An 18295-nucleotide genomic window follows, 5' to 3' on the forward strand; every position below is an offset into this window, starting at 1 on the left:
GTGCACGTCACGCATGTAATCGACGAGCCGTTCTCCTCCTCCTCCGCTGACGTCAACGTTGAAGTCTCCCGCGACTATAAGAGGCGCGCGTCGACACGCCTCGCCGCAATCAGTCAGCGTCTCCTCCAGACAGCGCTGAACCTGTTCAATCGACGAGTCGACGGCGTAGCGAGCGGCGGCCGCGGTAGCCGAGCGAGCGGCGGTAGCAGCAGGTGTTGCGGGCGAACGAACGAGGCGGCAGCTGCGGGCGCTGCGGCGAGCGCGCGGCAGGCGAGTGACGTCAGCGCGCACTGCGAGGGGAGCGTGACGTCAACGCGCAGCTGCGGCGTGACCTACTTGGCACCGCTCCAACACCTGCGGCGAGGGGAGCGCGTTGCGGCGCGTTCGTACGGAGGCACGGAGGGACAGCGTTACACAGGCTAGTCAAAGAGCTGCTTCGCATCTAAAAGTGACAGATGGTGCAAGCGCTTGCTTCTCCGTACCTATTCAAGCCACGATGACGGAACTAAATATTAGTGAGGCTGTTTATGCGCTTATTTATTTATTTCGCACTCGTGTGGCACGCAGCAACACCGGTTACAAAGAGCAGCTCGGATTCGAACATTTCTTCAGCTGCGGACAAGCGTCTCAAAATTTTCTGCACTATACCTGCTTATTAAAAATTTATCTGTTGCTGTAAAGACGGGACGTTTCAGACGGTAGTAAGGATGAACAACAATAACGTTGATTATCTGTTGAGATTAAAATCCTCATTCTAGGGGTAACCTTTGCTGTATATTTACTGACTACGTGCGACTGGCAGCACTGACACAGATGCATTCCAATAGCGTAGCCGCCTACCTCATTTCCAAGCTGTGGACATTCCAGCAGGGAATAGGCGACCGAGCAGTTACAGATGCTGTGGACAGTGGTGAACTCTACTTTGATTGTTATAGCTTCGCACCGCTGCATAGATTGACAAGAAGAGAGCCAACACATGAATGCAACGATCACGTCGTCATCGTGCTGTTTAATGTTTGGACCTTTACTACTAAATAAAGGTAATGATCCGGTAAAACGCTTAGACGTAGAAGCGTATCGTTCATAGACATGCATTGAAAACAGATAGACGGTAGAAAACAGATAAAGAGTTTACTCTATGGGCTTTCCACTGCAGAGTGCGAAGGTGTTGACAGAGCCCTGGAGCCGGATTCTAAGAATGACAACAGTCCCTGGTGAATATAGTGCCTGGACCGAACCACGGACCTAAATATTCCTCGTTTGATTAAGATAGATTTACAAGTGCAAAAAGACGAAACACTTGAAAAGCAACACACACACAGCGCTGAACTCACAACTGATTTATTACTTCGAACGCAGGGCCTTTTTCTAGGCACGCGTCGAAGCAACATAAAGATAACGTGAAGAAAAGAAGCGATGAAAACCACGTGACAACTGCTTGCCAAAAAAGACAATCAAGCGAAGGTAACCGCGCAGTCGGAAATTCTTACGCCACAAAGATCCCGCGTTTCGGCGCCATACTCTCAGGAAAGACAATAGTCGGAGACTCTTCTACACCATCGGCGTGTTTGTAGAAAAAAACCTAAAGAAGGAGAATAGGCATGCGCCACGAGCGCCTTGAAATCTCACTTTTTTGTTGTAATGATTCTCCAACACATGCAATGAAGAGCGGTGCTTGCCCTTCAGCTATCTAGCGATATCCAAATATCATCGATTAAGATGGATATTCGACATTGTGTACTCTTACCGAATACCCTTTCCGGTTCGTGCAAGGCATTTTCTATAACCTCTTTGTAGCGTAAGAATGCACAAGATCAAGACCCAGAACACTTGTGCATAATGCTCTAGTACAATAGTGAAAAAAGAACACCGATTCACACCAAGGAACAATTTACGCTAAAAACGTGGAAACATTCGAAGCACTCCAGCTCTTATAAGTTATCTTATGGCCTCCTGCTACAATAAGAGTCATTGTGAAGAAATGAGACTACGAGCTTCATATATGAAGTACGTTCTCGTAGTCAGAAGTACGCAAATATTTTCCTTTACAATGCCTTCCGTAAATAAATTCGCTTAAACAGTGGGCCGCATCACTTTGTTTGGGCTGCACTCCACTCGTAAATTTGGGGGACTTGAGGCGACTGTTTCTGGCACCATCTACACATAGGCGGCTAAGTGCACCTGACCAGGCTTCTGTCTCTATAGTTGTGTCGACGGTCCCTTGAGTTTCTCTTGCAGTTCCCGTAAGTCAGTAAGTAAGGAACGTTGGTAATGTAATGTTATTACGTTCAGATGTAGTTTAATTGCAGGAAAAACAATTCCAGCGCACTTGAAGTACCTTTCAAATAGAACCAAAAAGTAGGCCTGTTATCTGTGTACAAGAGTGGCAAAAGAAAGAATTGAAAATGTTAACCGCTACAAGCGGATGAAATTCACCCAGGGGAGCAGTCACAGACATGGACCGTTAGTGAGGATCGAGAGTGCACCCATAGCGCTCATCTGCCAGGCATATAGGGCCGCGCGAGTCAGTGGAGCCGTGGACTGGAGGCCCACCCATTTACCACGTATTAATATTTTGTTTGATGAATAAATCTATTGGTGTATCCATTCCTTTCACTCTTTAGCCACTCATTTCTGCTGCTAGACTAGGCTATCCACTCACTTGTGTAGCGGCTCGGGTCACCTCAAGTAGAGTGTTTAGGTTACCCTCATCCGGTTGGATATTGCCCTTTTCCAGAGCTACCTCGGCATAGTAGCTGTGCCTCCTCGAACGAAGCCAGTGCGCCGGTGCAGTGACGCATTGACCAATTTCTTCTTCTTCTGGACTGACGCATCCTTCGAAAAAGTCATCCGTCTGAGATGAGACGAAGACCGAGCACAGAAGTACGAGCGAGGTGAACTTCAACATGATGCTCCGTCTGAGCGGTCGACGCCGTTACTGTAGGAACGCGGCTTGCGGGAATGAAGCATGGGTATCGGAATGAATATAGGTCGATTCCACGAAAGATCGAAAAACGGTGTATATTTGATGTTTCCGATTTTCCTGATAATTTTGTATGTTGTGCACATATGACTGCACAGCACGAAATCGCAGTTCGTTTTCAAATAAAAATTTTTTTCAACACAGCAAAATTCGACAAGTGTCGCCGGTCGACGACGACCATTTTACGAAGAGTGCGTTTTCGTAACTTCGGAACCATGCTGGCAGCTACTCAAGCTATATATTACAAATATCTTTCTTTTGAGAAGAAGTAGAAGTAAAGAGGAAATAGCTCTTATCATTTCATGGAATTCTGAGCAAATTATGTATTTTTAAAAATTCACGAAAAACGCTGCGTTTTTGAAAATTAGTCGAATTTGGGACGCTATGGCTACTTCTGTGAACATCTTGGCTTGTTCATATTTGCAGTATGAATAGGCCTTTATGTGAATAATGAACTTCTGCATTTGTATTTCTCTAATAATTTTCAAAGTAGTAAATTTTCATGCTCGAAACACCAAAAAGAGAAAAGTGCTCCTTGATTCAAAAATCTATAATAAAAAAAACCCAATCTCAATTTTCTTCAAAGTCCCCCAAAATGTTCTCAAAGGACTGCAGAATGATATTATGAAAAAACATGTTGCATCATTTTTATTAGAACAAAAGCAGAAAATGTCAAACATTGTGTTTCCAGAGCGTGGTGGCTACTGCGTAAAGGACATCTCTAGTAACAAGAAAATACAGTAACACGTCTTTTTTCTTCTCTGAGCTTCACTAAACAACAGTAATGATCTATGGTCGGAAATTGGGAACTGTTTTGTAAAGAAAAAGACCGTTCCAATTAAATGCATTCGCGTGGTTTGCGACTTCACGCCAGTGTTAGACATCCCTCAGTCCACAGTAGGCACTTTCAGTTGTAGCCTCCTTTTCTTTCATCTATTTCAGTTGAGTATAATTCATATCTTGAGTGCTAAAGGACGCATTCCCTCCATGCATCTCTTATGCTGTTGTGCTGTGCCAGAATTGAGAGATTAGTATAAAAGCCAAGGTCTCTTCATGAATGGAAATGAATTTCTGGAGAGCGCGGTCGCCAAGAGGTGTGGTTTTTGTTGGCCCAAATGTGTACATTGTCAAACCTTATGTGATCAATGCAGAGTTTAAAAAGAATCGATTACGTGAAGATTGGTGGCAGCAGTTCTGGCCACGGACAAAACACGTTTTGTTTGCATTGCATCTGCTTTGTTTTGCATCTCCTCGTATCTCTTGAAGCAGTGCTGGCAGATCTGGTCTCCCTCTTGAATTGAGCGCGCATCCTACTTCATGACCCTCCGCAAAAGAGACTCGATCCGATATCTTCTACATAACGAAAATTTCACTGCAGCGGAATTTTCTTTTTGTGCACCATGAGACATTCCGTACAAAATATCGGTCATGGCTATAACGCATACCCATAGCCACCTTCAGAGCGTAGGACAGTGATCGCATCAAAGCGAAGCACAATTTGGATGCTTAACTTCTATCTCAGGTGGTGTTTGGCTGACTGGCACAGCCGTGCTCGTTGCTGTCGTCTGCTCACGCGGGCGTCTATCGCGCCGCCCTTTGCACCTGTCCGCGTAACTCATGCTACTCCGTTTACACGAAGGCGTGTAGCGCGGGCCACTCGATCCGCCGCCCGATCCGCACGGTGGGGATCCAGAGACCGGGCGGGAGAGCGACGAGCGGTGAGAAATGTATCGTGTAACCAACGCAATCGACACCCCAGCATTTTCTCGTGCAGAGCGACAAAGCCTGGCAAACCATGTGTGGCTGTTGTGCTTATAGGTTGCACTGCGGTACTCGCCGTTCACCACTGTCGCCATTTGTGATTTCTCACATTCTTACAATGCATGATCGACTCAGCTACACAAATTTCGCGTTTAGCTTTCTTGCTTTTATATAAGCGCATTTACTCAAAAAAAAAAATTATCTAGAGAAATCAAAATGTCCGTGCTGCCCGTCGACGAGGAATATAAGTGGTGTCGCAAATGCATTGAATTGGACCGCTCTTGTTTTCTTTACAAAACAGATCCCACTTTCCGACAATAGATCATTACTGTTGTTTAGCGAAGCTCACAGAAGAAAAAAGACGTGTTACTGTATTTTCTTGTTACTAGAGATGTCCTTTACGCAGTAGCCACCGCGCTCTGGAAACACAATATTTGACATTTTCTGCTTTTGTTCTAATAAAAATGATGCAACATGTTTTTTCATAATATCATTCTGCAGTCCTTTGAGAACATTTTGGGGGACTTTGAAGAAAATTGAGATTGGGTTTTTTTTATTATAGATTTTTGAATCAAGGAGCACTTTTCTCTTTTTGGTGTTTCGAGCATGAAAATTTACTACTTTGAAAATTATTAGAGAAATACAAATGCAGAAGTTCATTAGTCACATAAAGGCCTATTCATACTGCAAATATGAACAAGCCAAGATGTTCACAGAAGTAGCCATAGCGTCCCAAATTCGACTAATTTTCAAAAACGCAGCGTTTTTCGTGAATTTTTAAAAATACATAATTTGCTCAGAATTCCATGAAATGATAAGAGCTATTTCCTCTTTACTTCTACTTCCGCTCAAAAGAAAGATATTTGTAATATATAGCTTGAGTAGCTGCCAGCATGGTTCCGAAGTTACGAAAACGCACTCTTCGTAAAATGGTCGTCGTCGACCGGCGACACTTGTCGAATTTTGCTGTGTTGAAAAAAAAATTTTATTTGAAAACGAACTGCGATTTCGTGCTGTGCAGTCATATGTGCACAACATACAAAATTATCAGGAAAATCGGAAACATCAAATATACACCGTTTTTCGATCTTTCGTGGAATCGACCTATATACTCTTTCTGGTTGAGACAGGAAACACCAGTTGCGCACTTTGGCTAGACAGCGGGCATGGAACAATGGAACGCTTATAATTAACGTTCAGATTGGCAACGCTATTAGCGCTGATAACCCGAGAATTTCACCTTGGCTTCAGGGTGGCATATCATAGTGAAGCCACAATGTTTGGAATCTCAAGCACAACTGCTTATCAAAAGAAATATAATGGACTGGTACAGACCGCTGTAAAACAAAACCTTTATCGCAGTCTTCATAAATAGAATCAGCCTACGCTGAACTTGTAGCAGATGGTCTCGCTGCACGGAAATAACAAGCATCAGTGAGTGTCTTATCAGATACCGATACTCGATGTTGCTGAATGTCAAAAAGGTAAAACAAGACTGTTTCGTCGTACATACGCATTTGCTGTGCATAGTTGGGATTACAAAACAGAGAAACAAAGTGAACTGCGAACAGAAAGTGAAGTAGGAATTAATTCTTACTTTTACTGGTCAAGACCGCTATTTGATGATGGGACACACTACAGGGTGTGGTTCGAGTAATGATTGACTTGTAGCTGTGTATTTTTTAGCCTGAAGCGTTGTATTAATCTCCTATCAAAACTCTTAGTGCAGAACATATAGTAAGCGATAAAGAAAAAAAATTCATTGTGCGTCCCTGTTACAGAAGAAGGAATTCGCATTAACAAAGCTAGATTGTTCGAGGCTAGGCAGCCTTCATTATTTCTGCCAAACGTAGGTTCTTTAATTGCAGCCTCCGGTTAGTCGCCTGCAAGACTACTGGTTGGCAACCCCGGATGTACTTCATGGTAGAGTGTGACAGCTGTCTGATATCTCGGGATGTGTATGTAAATAGCTTCATATAGGACGAAAGCAAAAATGTGAAAGCAAGAACCAGTCCCCTTCGCAACCAGTTTCACGTGCACGATAGACTTAAAGGGCCCCTAAACCACCCAGAGGTCGAAATTTAGTTGAGGTGAGGAAGTTGTGCTCGAGTTTACAACGAACACGTAGCCGTGAGAATTTTTCGAAACGGTGCCGTAATAGCGGAGTTACACGCGTCTGATGATCGAAACGCGACGATCGCTTCTTTGCCTCTTTCCTACGCTACCCTCTTCCAAAACCGCTTTGCCCTCATCGCTGAGCCAGCTGAATGCCCCTCCTCTTCTCGCGTGGCATACGTCACCGCTGACGCGTTGTTCGAGACAGCGTCTACTTCCGGTTGCCGCAACTCCGGCGACTCCGACGCTCCAGCTCGCCGTCAACTCTGTGTGGTACCTGGGTGCACTGTTTCGTTGACTAACCGCTGTTGCTTCCGTGCCGGCCCGTGCCCCTACGAATCGTGCCGGTATGGACCCTGTGTTGCGCGCACGCCTTCAAAGGATCGCCAGCGTGATGGACCCGTACGGGGACACGCCGTGCCAGACCACCTCGGCTCGAGACGAGTTCACGGAGCCCATCAAACCGCAAGGCGTGAATGTGTAATTACGCTAGCAACTTGGCGGTTGCGTTTTAGTCTGTCCGGCATTAAAGAAAGCGTCGCGTAAAACCAAATAAAATGTCCCCAAGCTGGCGCCAGGTCAAGTGGCGCCAGCTATGGAGGATTAGAAACAACTAACAAACGCGTAATCTATGTCCTCCGAGCATTCGGAAGCGCCCTTCTCGACTCGCTAAGCCTACAGCATCGATTATTTGAGTACGGCTCTCCAAAACGGGGCTGAATCGGTACGAATACTTTGCTGTCGCAGCTTAAGGACATGAATCTAAAGCAAATGGAAGCATCAGTTCGGAGCTTACACGCTACAGAGCACACGGCGACCACTTGATAGATTCAAGGTGGACGACAACCGCTTTTGGCACTGCGGCCATGTTTTTCGGACACTTGCCGGCGTAGCTTGCTGTGCAAGTTGGACTGCTGTCGCGCGTGCGGCGACGGCCGACGTTCTGCGGCACCGCGCCGTTGCGGCAGGCTTGCCGCTAGCGTGAGCGGGCCTTTACGGGCCGCCGATGTCGATTCGCAAGCGGCAACACGACCAAGAACAGCAACGTGCGCGCGAACAGCTGTTTGCAGAGTAACCGGAAGTCGTCGGTTGTCGTTCAGCCAATCGCAAGCATCGAAACTGATAACGTCATCGAGTTTCACTGGTGATGTCACACATGTAAGTGGCGGGAATGGCGGGGACCGGAAAGGAGAAGCTATTGTTTTTTCGAAATTGTGGCACGCCCGCGACCTGTAGCGCTGCGGCGTGTGACATCGTTGATCGCGACGGCATTCTGCGCGCGATGCGCTTGTTTACTTCAAATGTTTGGGAAAATGTCAGAGGGTGTTTAGGGGCCCTTTAACACCACGTCTATGGCTTAGTTTCGGAAAGTGCAACGTGTTATATCATGGCCCAACTTGTACATGTGAGGCGGGTAAGATGGTGTGAGGCGAAACGGTGGGGCAACCGCGCAAGAGTTACGTAATAACAGTGATGACGATGGCAGCTTTATCAGAACGGCGAGGACGTGCCACCCTAAGCGTGACACCGAATGCAGCGAAGATAATTTTTGATGAAGCAGCGTAAAGAAATACAAAATCACGCATGCATAAAATGACGAATACGCAAGCACCGGTTTTATTTTATGCCCACGTCATTCTGTTTTTAGAGTACTGCTGCTTCGAATACCATGGCTCACCAACTAGCTCACCAGTTAATATTAAGGAAGATGGTTTCTTGGTTTTTGGCAGTTTATTGAGCGGACCGTGAAACGGTATTTGAATTTTTGTCAGCGTCAACAAGTCATTGCACCACAAATTAAGTGACCAACCATGTGTGAAGGCAGCAACTGCCAAAATTACACCATCTCCCGCTAAAAGAAACCATGTGTGGATGCGAAGTAGCGGGGAGATGGTTAGCTTGAGCCTCTCTGCAGTCCATGCCATTGGTGTCGTCGTGGGATTCTCCAGTGAGGGAAGGAGAACACGAGCGTCCCGCGTCTAGAGCCACAGAAGCAGAGGCGGCCATCGGCCGCTCGTGCCATGTCAAGACGCAGGAGGCGTCGCTGCTGCCTACTCGTCGCAGGAGAGAATAAGGCGGGCGAGAGGGGGAGTGGAGTGGGGAAGCGGAAGGGGGAGTGGAGAGGGAAGTGGAGGTGTGTGGAGAGGGTTTGTGCATGCGCATAAGCATGGTCACGCCGCACACCACCACCACCATCGGATTGAACTCCGCCATAAGATGCTTCGCATACCCTCCCTCTCGCTACTGCTCCGCCTCCTCAACTCAACGAACAGCCAGCCGTCGCTGACGACCGAGGTGCACTCTACTGATTGAGTTCCGTCGAGTGCGCCCAGCGCGCGCCGTCTAGCGGCTGAGATGAAGCACGCGGAGTGCGTGAGATCTGCTCAGTCACGAACCGCCACGTTACCAGCCGGACAAAGTTTATTCCCATGTAAGGCGACAACCAGCAAAGACTTGCTGACAAACAAAAAATTTTGAAACCTGCCATAAGCGTAAACTAGGGCAATACGGTTGTGTCTTCAGGGGTGAAGTTACAGCCGCAGACGCGCGGATCCTGGCGTTGATCCGATAGCGAGAGCCCGACGCGCACTGCAGCGACGCGCTGAAGCGACACCGCTCGCCAGGTGCCTTAAAAATCTTACGCGATGTCGCAGTTATACAACTTGCCAAGCACTTGATTTGTGACACACAACTCAGCTAGGGCAATTCATGGTATCTGAGTAAAGCAACCTCGAGATAAACACTGTCGCACAGCTCAAACAATCGCAGATGTGCGCAGGATTTTCTATCAGGGGGATGGGGGAGGGGCTAGTCTCATCGCGCGACCCACACCCAGTGCTGGGCAGTATCGAAGTTACATGTATCTTAGATACTCCTTGGGTATCTTGTATTTGTATCGCGATACACCTCGCAAAACGAGTATCTGTATCTGTATTTCCGATACATTCAATAATGTATCGTGTATCTTAAGATACAGGATACCGCTATCGCAAAGCCACCGTACGAAACAATTCTCGCTGGCTGAACTCCGCTTCTCAAGCTGGTACTGGCGCCACTGAGACACCTAAATAAAACTGAAGACAGCGGCATAATTTATCTTTCCGCCAGAGGCCTCTAATTAGAGCATATGATGAAGTCTGCTTGACGCTTTTGGTGAAGCAGTCACGTGGCAGCGCTCACGCAGTCTCGACACAAAGAAGCGCACAAACGTCTACGCCAAGCCCACGTAGTTTTTGTTATTTCGATTTTTCTTTTCTTTTTAGCGGTGTCATTTCCATGACACTTGCTCTTAGTCACGGTCCTGCGCCGCTTACTCCAATGAGTGCAGAAAAGTGTTGTGCTGCTTTAGTGTCTTTATTGTTCTCTTGCGTAATGCTTCGTTACGAAATCTGAAGCATGCAAAAATGGTTTTGCCGTGCGTCTCATGGCTTTCGCACACCAGTGATATGAAGGACCTCGTGGATGTTGGTTTTCCTCATACGCGATGACATTGACTTATATGCAAATAATATTCAAAGAACTATAGCACCATCGATACTGACGCTAGATCTAATAGAACGAGCCTTTACCTAGCAAAACATTTCTCCGTGTACCGTATCTGTTTCTTCCTGCTATCTGTATTCAAAGAGTTTTTGAAGTCATAATTTGAGTGTTAGCAGGAATGCTTTCTTGGCTGTCCTCCTTTTGCATTCGTTACATTGCCTAGGTCCCTTTATCTTTGTTTCCGGTGTGGTGCCTGCATTATATCTTTTGTAACGTGCTGCCAAAATAAGCACTCTGCTTTATTTTTACTTTTAAATGTCGGCATTATCTCTGCTACCGTTTACACATTTATATTTCACTTTTATATTTATATTTCACTTGAGTTTCCTGTTCTGCCAAGGTAATTTCGAAAACAAATTTATAATTACGTGGGCGTGCCTACAGTATACAGTAAGAAACATTTTGCTTACCTCTTAATAAAATTGTGGAATTGATTTAGCATTATAATAATGGAAATTATTAGGAGCCATCTTAAAGGGCCCCTGACAGCAAAATTTTTGTTGGCGACTTTTTTACTGTATTTGTATCTTTGTGTCTGGTAATCCCTAAGTTAAATCGTAAATGCTCTAGCGTATCGTATAACTAATTCTAGCGTAGTTAATTGTGACCATTTTAGCGTCACTTCAAAACGCCCGCCTAAAAACCACAAGGGACTAGCGCCCCATGCGGGGGAGCGTCAGAGACCACGTGCACTCAAGCTGTGGTGACGTTGAAAGCGCGGTTTTCAAATCGGGGCCCCGCGCGCGGTAGAGATTGAAAGTATGTGGGTGCCTCGGTATGGGTTAAACCTGTTAAGCGCGTGTCCCCTCACGAAAACTACCTCGAGAGCAGCCCGATAACAAAGCGAGAGGGGTGCGGAGCAATAGGCCTCGCCGGGTGCCAGTCGTCGTATTGTGCACGTGCACCCCGCAAACCTTCCGTGACGTCCACAATACTTGCTTTACTCGTGGAACGTCACACGGGGCCTCTATCTACGTCATACAAGGATGTCGCGAGGTGCAGCCAACTCAAATGAGCACTCACGCTGACTTTTAAAACCAAATCAAGATATCTTAAAGGCAACGTTCGTCACTAATAATCAGTCAGATGTGTCCCCGTATACAGGAAAGTAAAACAACGAAAACATCTCGAGGTTTCAATTTTGGTGTCAGGGGTCCTTTAAAGATGTTAGATGAGGAATTCAAGAGAAATTTATGCCAAATTTTTCTGATGAGTGCCCCAACGTCGTTTCAGGCAATTTTACATAGGCACTGAATTTTCTGTTGTCTTACCTCAATTGGTAAGTTGACGATACATCATGCTTAATCGTCATAGCTATTCGGTGTCGCGCCTGTATCGTGTTCCACTGCTCATTCATTGTGAGTGTTTCATACGGAACCCCGTTGCTGTTTTGCTTATATCTGTTTTCATTTTTAGGCCTCGCCGAATTTTTTTACTATCACTAATCGTCACATAATAAGAGCTGTAAGTGGCAATAGCGCGAATAGCGGCTATGTCCTACGACGCTCTGTGCAACTATACTGCCAAGCGCTCTGATTTCTTTAGTTTGTGTGAGTTAGTTTAACCCGCTAAAGTTTTTTAGCACCACTCGGCCCAAGCCGCGCCGCAACGTTTGGGAGTCTTCGTCATTTTTTCCCACTGTTCTGTTAAAGCTACGCGCATGGAGCGAGTAGCCTAGTTTATTCGGAAGCCTGCGCGAGCACCAGCGATAACGCTGGAAGGACTCATCCCTGATGTATGAACGACGAAGCGTTCCGCCGATGATCAGATTACCGACGACCGACAACTGTGATTGCCGCTATCGGTGCGCAGCGTGCATTGAGTGTACTTTCAGTTAGTTTTCTTGGCACAAGTTAGCTCAGTAAGGAGTTTAGTTTCTACAATTTGGCTGGTGCCTTCCTAATCGTCGCTATAACACGTGACAATGCAATACGTCTGAGGCGCTTCCGGGTTGCACATGTTCTTTTGTTGAAGGAAAATTGTTCAAAGGCTGAACGTTAGCGAGCATGTCAATAACGAACGCTTTACACCAGCAGATAAGTAGAATATGAACAGCCATTGCAGTTTTATGTCCCCTAAGCGTGCAGTATGCGTCACAAAAAATGTCGCTCCCAGCTTTGTTGCTGGTGTACACCTCTCCGGTGATCCGGTTTTGCGTAGCCGTGGTTTACAGACAAGGTAAAACTCCACGCCGGTATTTTCACCATCGTGTGAAGGCTTCTTATTGATGTTCTTATGATTATATGGCAACCCCTCAGCTGTTCGGCAAGCTGAGCAGCGACTCCCATCAGTTACAGAAAGACACGCAAGAACCAATGTATGTGAAGTGTAAAAAGAGATGCCCTGTTAATCACTTTAACCACGCCCCAGTAAGTTGTTTCGGAATTGAACTAATCTACTTTGAGTAGGAAGGACAAACCTTTTGATATACTAACAGATATTTTATTCAAATAAAGCTAAATTAATGACACTTAAGAAATTTTCATGCAGACATTCTTTTTGTGCATTGGCGTTTCCTGCTTCATTAGATCGATAATAACAAATTTGCGAATGTATCGATGTATCTTAAGATACGCAAGTATCATATCGGATACAATTATTGCAGCAGTATCTTGCATCTCTATCTCAAATACTTCTTGCCTGAGTATCTTATATTGTATGGCGATACAATTTCAAAGTATCTTTGCCCAGCCCTGTGCTCAAATCCAGCTTGCTCGTACGTGTGTGCTCCGCCTTCGTCTCAGCTACGATGAACGGCTTCTTCAAAGGATGCTTGAAACCTGAAGAAACAAAAGGACTGAGACAATGCGTCGTGGTGTCCGCGCACTGGCTAAACTCTGTGTGGTACTGTGACTGTGCCTATGACGTCCTGGAAAAGGGTAATATACAACAAGATGAGGGAAACCTCAACACTCTACTAGAAGTGACTCGTGCAGCAATGCAAGTGAGCGCTAGTTTATTGTATTACAAAATACAATAAAATACGAAAGCTTTATTCGGTTAAGAATGTACACTGCAGACCGAGGAAAATCGGACTATAGGTGTTTCAATGCTCCTGTATGGAGCACAGCTATGCTCGTTGTATGGACCAAGACGTCTATAGAAAAAATGTGTGGAGAGCGGATGGGTGGGGTCTCTCTCGAGGGTTCCATTGGCTAGTTCAGCCCTCCATTATTGAGCAAGGGTCGCAATAGTTGTATCTACCCATACTCACTTGATAGCCTTGTTTTCCGCCGCACCCGTCAGTAAATATAGCCCACTAGATGGCGTTAACAAAAACGTTTTATAAGTTTCCTTTTTTTTGTAGAGCACTAGCACATCGGTAAGCGATCAACTCTCTTTTACTCTGTTTTTAGCTATGATATTTGAAAGGTCTGTAAATTGGCCACAATTTCTCCTCAGCTAAGTATCAGGCGCGAATAATGACGTACGCAGTGGGAGCGCTCGAAAATGACTGCTTCTTGCCTCCTTGATGAGGAGAGCAACGTGGCACCAACACAGCTTCTGCCTACGCAGGGACAACTCTTCGCAGAACATGGAATTGTCCCCGCTCATGCTGCAGACTGCCCCCTCAAGTTTGACAAAACAAGGCTTACGTCACGCTACCGACTGTAGGAGCTCAGCGCATCTTCGGAAGATTTCACAAAGCAAGTCTCCTTTCTAAGTTATGCTCAGGTGCCCATACTTTTGAGCATGTAATTTCATTTCCCCTGAATAAGTCTTATCGTAGCAAAGGACAGCAACCCTGACTTAAGATGTAGCTGAGCTTATACGGTTTCACTGCTTTAACTACGAATCCTTTGCTGCTGTGCGCCTGCGTTGTCTTGGACTTTAAGTAGAGGAGCTTTTGCACCCGCTTCCAGGTTATGGCATTGTGCTTTCTTGCGTTATAATGAGGTTTGAACATGCGTTTGGAACACATGGGCGGTTAATATGTGAGCCCACGGTGTGGGTTCAAAAATTTGAATACATTTAGAGCATAGAACGCATTTTACAGTGTAAGTTGTAATGAGCTCACTACACCAGCCAATTTTACAGGCGCCGCAGCCGCTGTTCGTAGCTGCTATCCGACACAGTGAGCAAAAATAAGAAGGATCCAGGTGGAATCAAGCCCAGTTATTCAACGTTTCATCGACGTATTTTAGAAAACAGGAACACCAAGACTTCGAAATTCTTCGGAAAATCCCATACGCAGGCTTAACGCCACGCGCGGAGTCGAGAGAATTGATGTTATACAGGGTATTTAAGATAAAAAACACAAATTATTAAAAAGTTAAGCATAGGTGCTACGTGCCTCCAATTACCGCAGTATTGTTCTGTGCCATATATAGCACGTCCGAATATGTTTTTCCAATCGGGAAAGCTCGGCAACTAATAAATCAGTCATTTCACCGACTGAGGACTTGTGTTATGACATCTCTGAAGTTGTCATAGCGATTGAAGTTAGAAGCACGTCCTTGCATCGAAATGCGACCAAAGGTAGCTTTATCACTGCCGTCATAAGGACTTTTCTTTTACCACAAATGCCTTTAAGCATTTCAAGATTCCAACTCGGCCAGCTCGACTTCCGAAAATGACCATTGCGGTACACAAAAGCCCACCGTGTTTTGCGCCAAATCCGAACGTCACTTCCAATATACGCCATCTGCACTCCTCCACTGGCTCCTTTGCGCTGTATACCCTCAAGCCCTGAAGAGGTTTTAGCAGCCGCTGGTGATGTTTATGAATATGCGCTCATATTTAGGACACACTGGCGTCGAGCAGTAACATATTTTTAGGCTAGCCTGCCCTCGACCTTATTTTCTGCGTATGGTCATAGTGCAAGTTTATTGTAAGTTGTCATATTAGGCTGGGCCTTCACGTAACAACGTGCATCTTATGATCTCGAATGGACACCCCACAGTGAAAAGAACGCCACTAAGCTTTATTCAGTGCGCACGTGCATTGTTAAGGAGCACTTCGGTACTTCTTCTATTTTGCGCAAGTGAAAAGAAGCCCTGACGTACTTTCTGGAAACGCTGGACGATTGTTTTCTGAGACAACATTGGAACACAGGTGGCTTGTTCAAGCTTCATATACCCATAGCACATAAAGCTTGCCTGACACAGTTCATTGGCCTGTAAGAAGAGGGAGAAGGTGTTAATGCGGGACTCATGATTTTGCACAAGCACAGAAACCATAAGGAGCTGGCTCAAAATAGTCTTTCTTGTTCGTTAGCAGTGCTCAATCATATATGCTCAACTAAACTGCGTAAAACTGCAAGCTTAAAGAGGACTAGGCTTTCACCTAGGCAGATATGTACCATATGCTATATTTGTGCAGATATTTCCTGTTTCTTGCTCGAGAAAACTATGCTAGAAAGGCAGAGGTTGAACGAAACTTCTACCGAAAGACAAGAACCGAAGGCCGTTTAGAAGTAAGTGCCCATCAGATTCATTCAACTACTATGGTTTCCGGTTCCATTACCTTTAACCGAAGGCCGTTTAGAAGTAAGTGCCCATCAGATTCATTCAACTACTATGGTTGCCGGTTCCATTACCTTTAAGTGCAGCACATGCTACACCGGAAAGATTTGCAGCAAAATGAGATATTTGTTCATATATTATCGTTGTAGGTTCTTGATGAGGTGTTACGGGTGACTGGGCTGTCTTCGCTTGGTCACAGACATGTGTTATTCCGTGTTTTCGCTGAATATAAGATCCGCCCATTCTAATACATCTTAAGTGTTTCTTAACGAAACTGTTTTTAAGAGAATAATTCGCATATACAGCGTGGTTCACTTCCAAAAGAACCAGATTTTCGTGCAGCAAGAAAATATTTCTCTGCGACTAGTCCACAAGCACCACGTCTAGCATAAGATTATGTGTGTGGGGTGCAGTGCCCAACTATTTTTCTGCATCACTCTACAGTGAGCCGACATTTGTCTAGTCAATAATTGCAGACGTGGTGCCGGAAACACAAGAATCTCATTGACGTTTGTTATGACACCTAGAAACTCAGTGCAAACACCGCGGGATAGCAAAACCCAGCTTTCCAGACAAGAACGCGCTCAGCACACAGCTTGAATCCCGTCATTTTTGTTTTTTGTTTGCGTTGTCTGAGATAAAGCTCGTAAACAAAGACTAGAATCAAACGGTAAATTAGCGCCCTTCCTATTAGTACATAACGTGCGCACCTGAACACAAATATCTCCATGGGGAAGGGCCGACGGAATGCACGCAGTTACTTTTCCGTACCCAGGGATAATAAGTGTTAGTGTTTAACATCCCAAAACCACATAATGATTATGAGGGACGCCTTGGTGAAGGCTTCAAAAATTTCGGTTACCTGGGGTTCTTTAATCCCGTACGCAGGGATGGCAGGACGACTATACAAAAAATATTCTGCGTTGCTGGGCTTTTTCTTTCTCATCTTATTGCCAAATTTAGCGGCTTCGAGGAAGCTCACTTACTAAGCGCAGCTAGGTTGATAGAATCCGTCAGCTCTCAATAAGTATTTCGCTCTTTACATCAGACATGCCTTTTTTTAAACATATGTAATGCTTCGAAGTCCACGCCGCCTTTTCGAAATTACATTGGATCAAACGTAGCCCCTATACTACTATCTTCACGTTGGGTGAGCTGGGCTGGAGCTTCACAAGTTCACTTTATGCAACTGACATCACTGGCGCAGCCACGTTCCGGAAACGTAGTTATGCATACATACCTCGCCCTTAAGTGGCCGGCACTGCTGTTCAGAATAAGCTATACGGAGCTGTTGCGGATGGTCTCGGCTGTAGTGAACTTGATTTGGATTACTATACCGCGCCACAGCTGCGCAGAATGGAACGAAATACAAAGCATACATGCTGGATTGTGAGAAATGTGGGACGTCTTCTGTGACGCCCTTCGGTTCACGCATATTGCATGCGAACAAAGTAAATGAACTGACAGCAGGTGCGCGAGATCCATCTTAGAAGCTCTTTACAATGCATACAAAGAACAATACCATGGCCCTGACTGCGCATGCGCACGGCGCGCTGGCATATTTTCAAAGAACATGGAGCTACACACGCTGCGAAGCCTGAGCTGTTGCTAACATTTCTGTAAGAAAGCTTTCATTCCTTAGGTCGTCTGACAGTAAATCTACTTCAACGGTTGGCAGCACAGTTTTACTCTTCGCACCGCAAGTGACTGTGCCAGACTTCAGTCAACAGTTTGCATTATTAACGCGAAGGCGTCCGACTGTGCTTTTCCAGGCTTTTCAGTGGCTGGTTGTTCGATGCGGGGCATTTCGTTAACTTTCTATTGATTTCGTCCCAAAGTTGTTGCGCAAAAAGAAGGCTTAGCGCCAGTGTTGTCCATGTTACTCTATTGACTGGCTTCTTCATTCGAGAAAGTTTCTCAAGAGGCCTAGACACGGCGTTTGAATGACACAATAAATTCAAAAGCAGCACCACTTTGCAGCAGCTATCTGTATTTTATGTCTCTATACAATAAAATACAGTAAATACACGGAATCGATAAAAGAGCATCAATATGAAATACTAGCGCTCACCTGCGATGCTACTCGTGTTACCGCCAACAAAGTATTTAGGTTTCCCTTATGTGGCTGAACGTTGCCCTTTTGCAGGGCTTCGTAGGCATAGTGCTGGTACGTCTTCGAGCTGAGCCAGGTGCCATGACGCATTCACCGACCACATGTTCTTCTGGTTTCACGCAACCTTGGAAAAAATTTTGAGTCGTTTAGCTCGGCTATGCCATGATATACGTAGCGTTTAGCAAAGGTTCAGCTGATTATTCTTAGATTTCCAGATTGTCTAGGATTATTAACCTTTTTCTGTTCATTCTTCGTAGGCTGAACCGCTAATTGCCAGGCAACTGCTTCGGGATCCGATGAGATAAGCTTCTCGGC

General features: G+C 45.6%; 1 long non-coding RNA gene across 1 annotated transcript; it reads right to left on the minus strand.

Moving 5' to 3' along the window:
• Positions 1–15305: 15305 nt before the first annotated feature.
• On the minus strand, positions 15306–17255 carry LOC119375635 (uncharacterized). Its single transcript, XR_005180409.2, has 2 exons — positions 17108–17255; positions 15306–15519 (listed from the first exon to the last, which is right to left on the minus strand). It is a non-coding gene; the product is annotated as an uncharacterized LOC119375635 (long non-coding RNA).
• Between the last annotated feature and the right edge of the window lie 1040 nt (positions 17256–18295).

The sequence above is a fragment of the Rhipicephalus sanguineus genome, chromosome 11 (assembly GCF_013339695.2).
Source record: "Rhipicephalus sanguineus isolate Rsan-2018 chromosome 11, BIME_Rsan_1.4, whole genome shotgun sequence".
In the NCBI taxonomy this organism is placed as follows: Eukaryota; Metazoa; Arthropoda; class Arachnida; order Ixodida; family Ixodidae; genus Rhipicephalus; species Rhipicephalus sanguineus.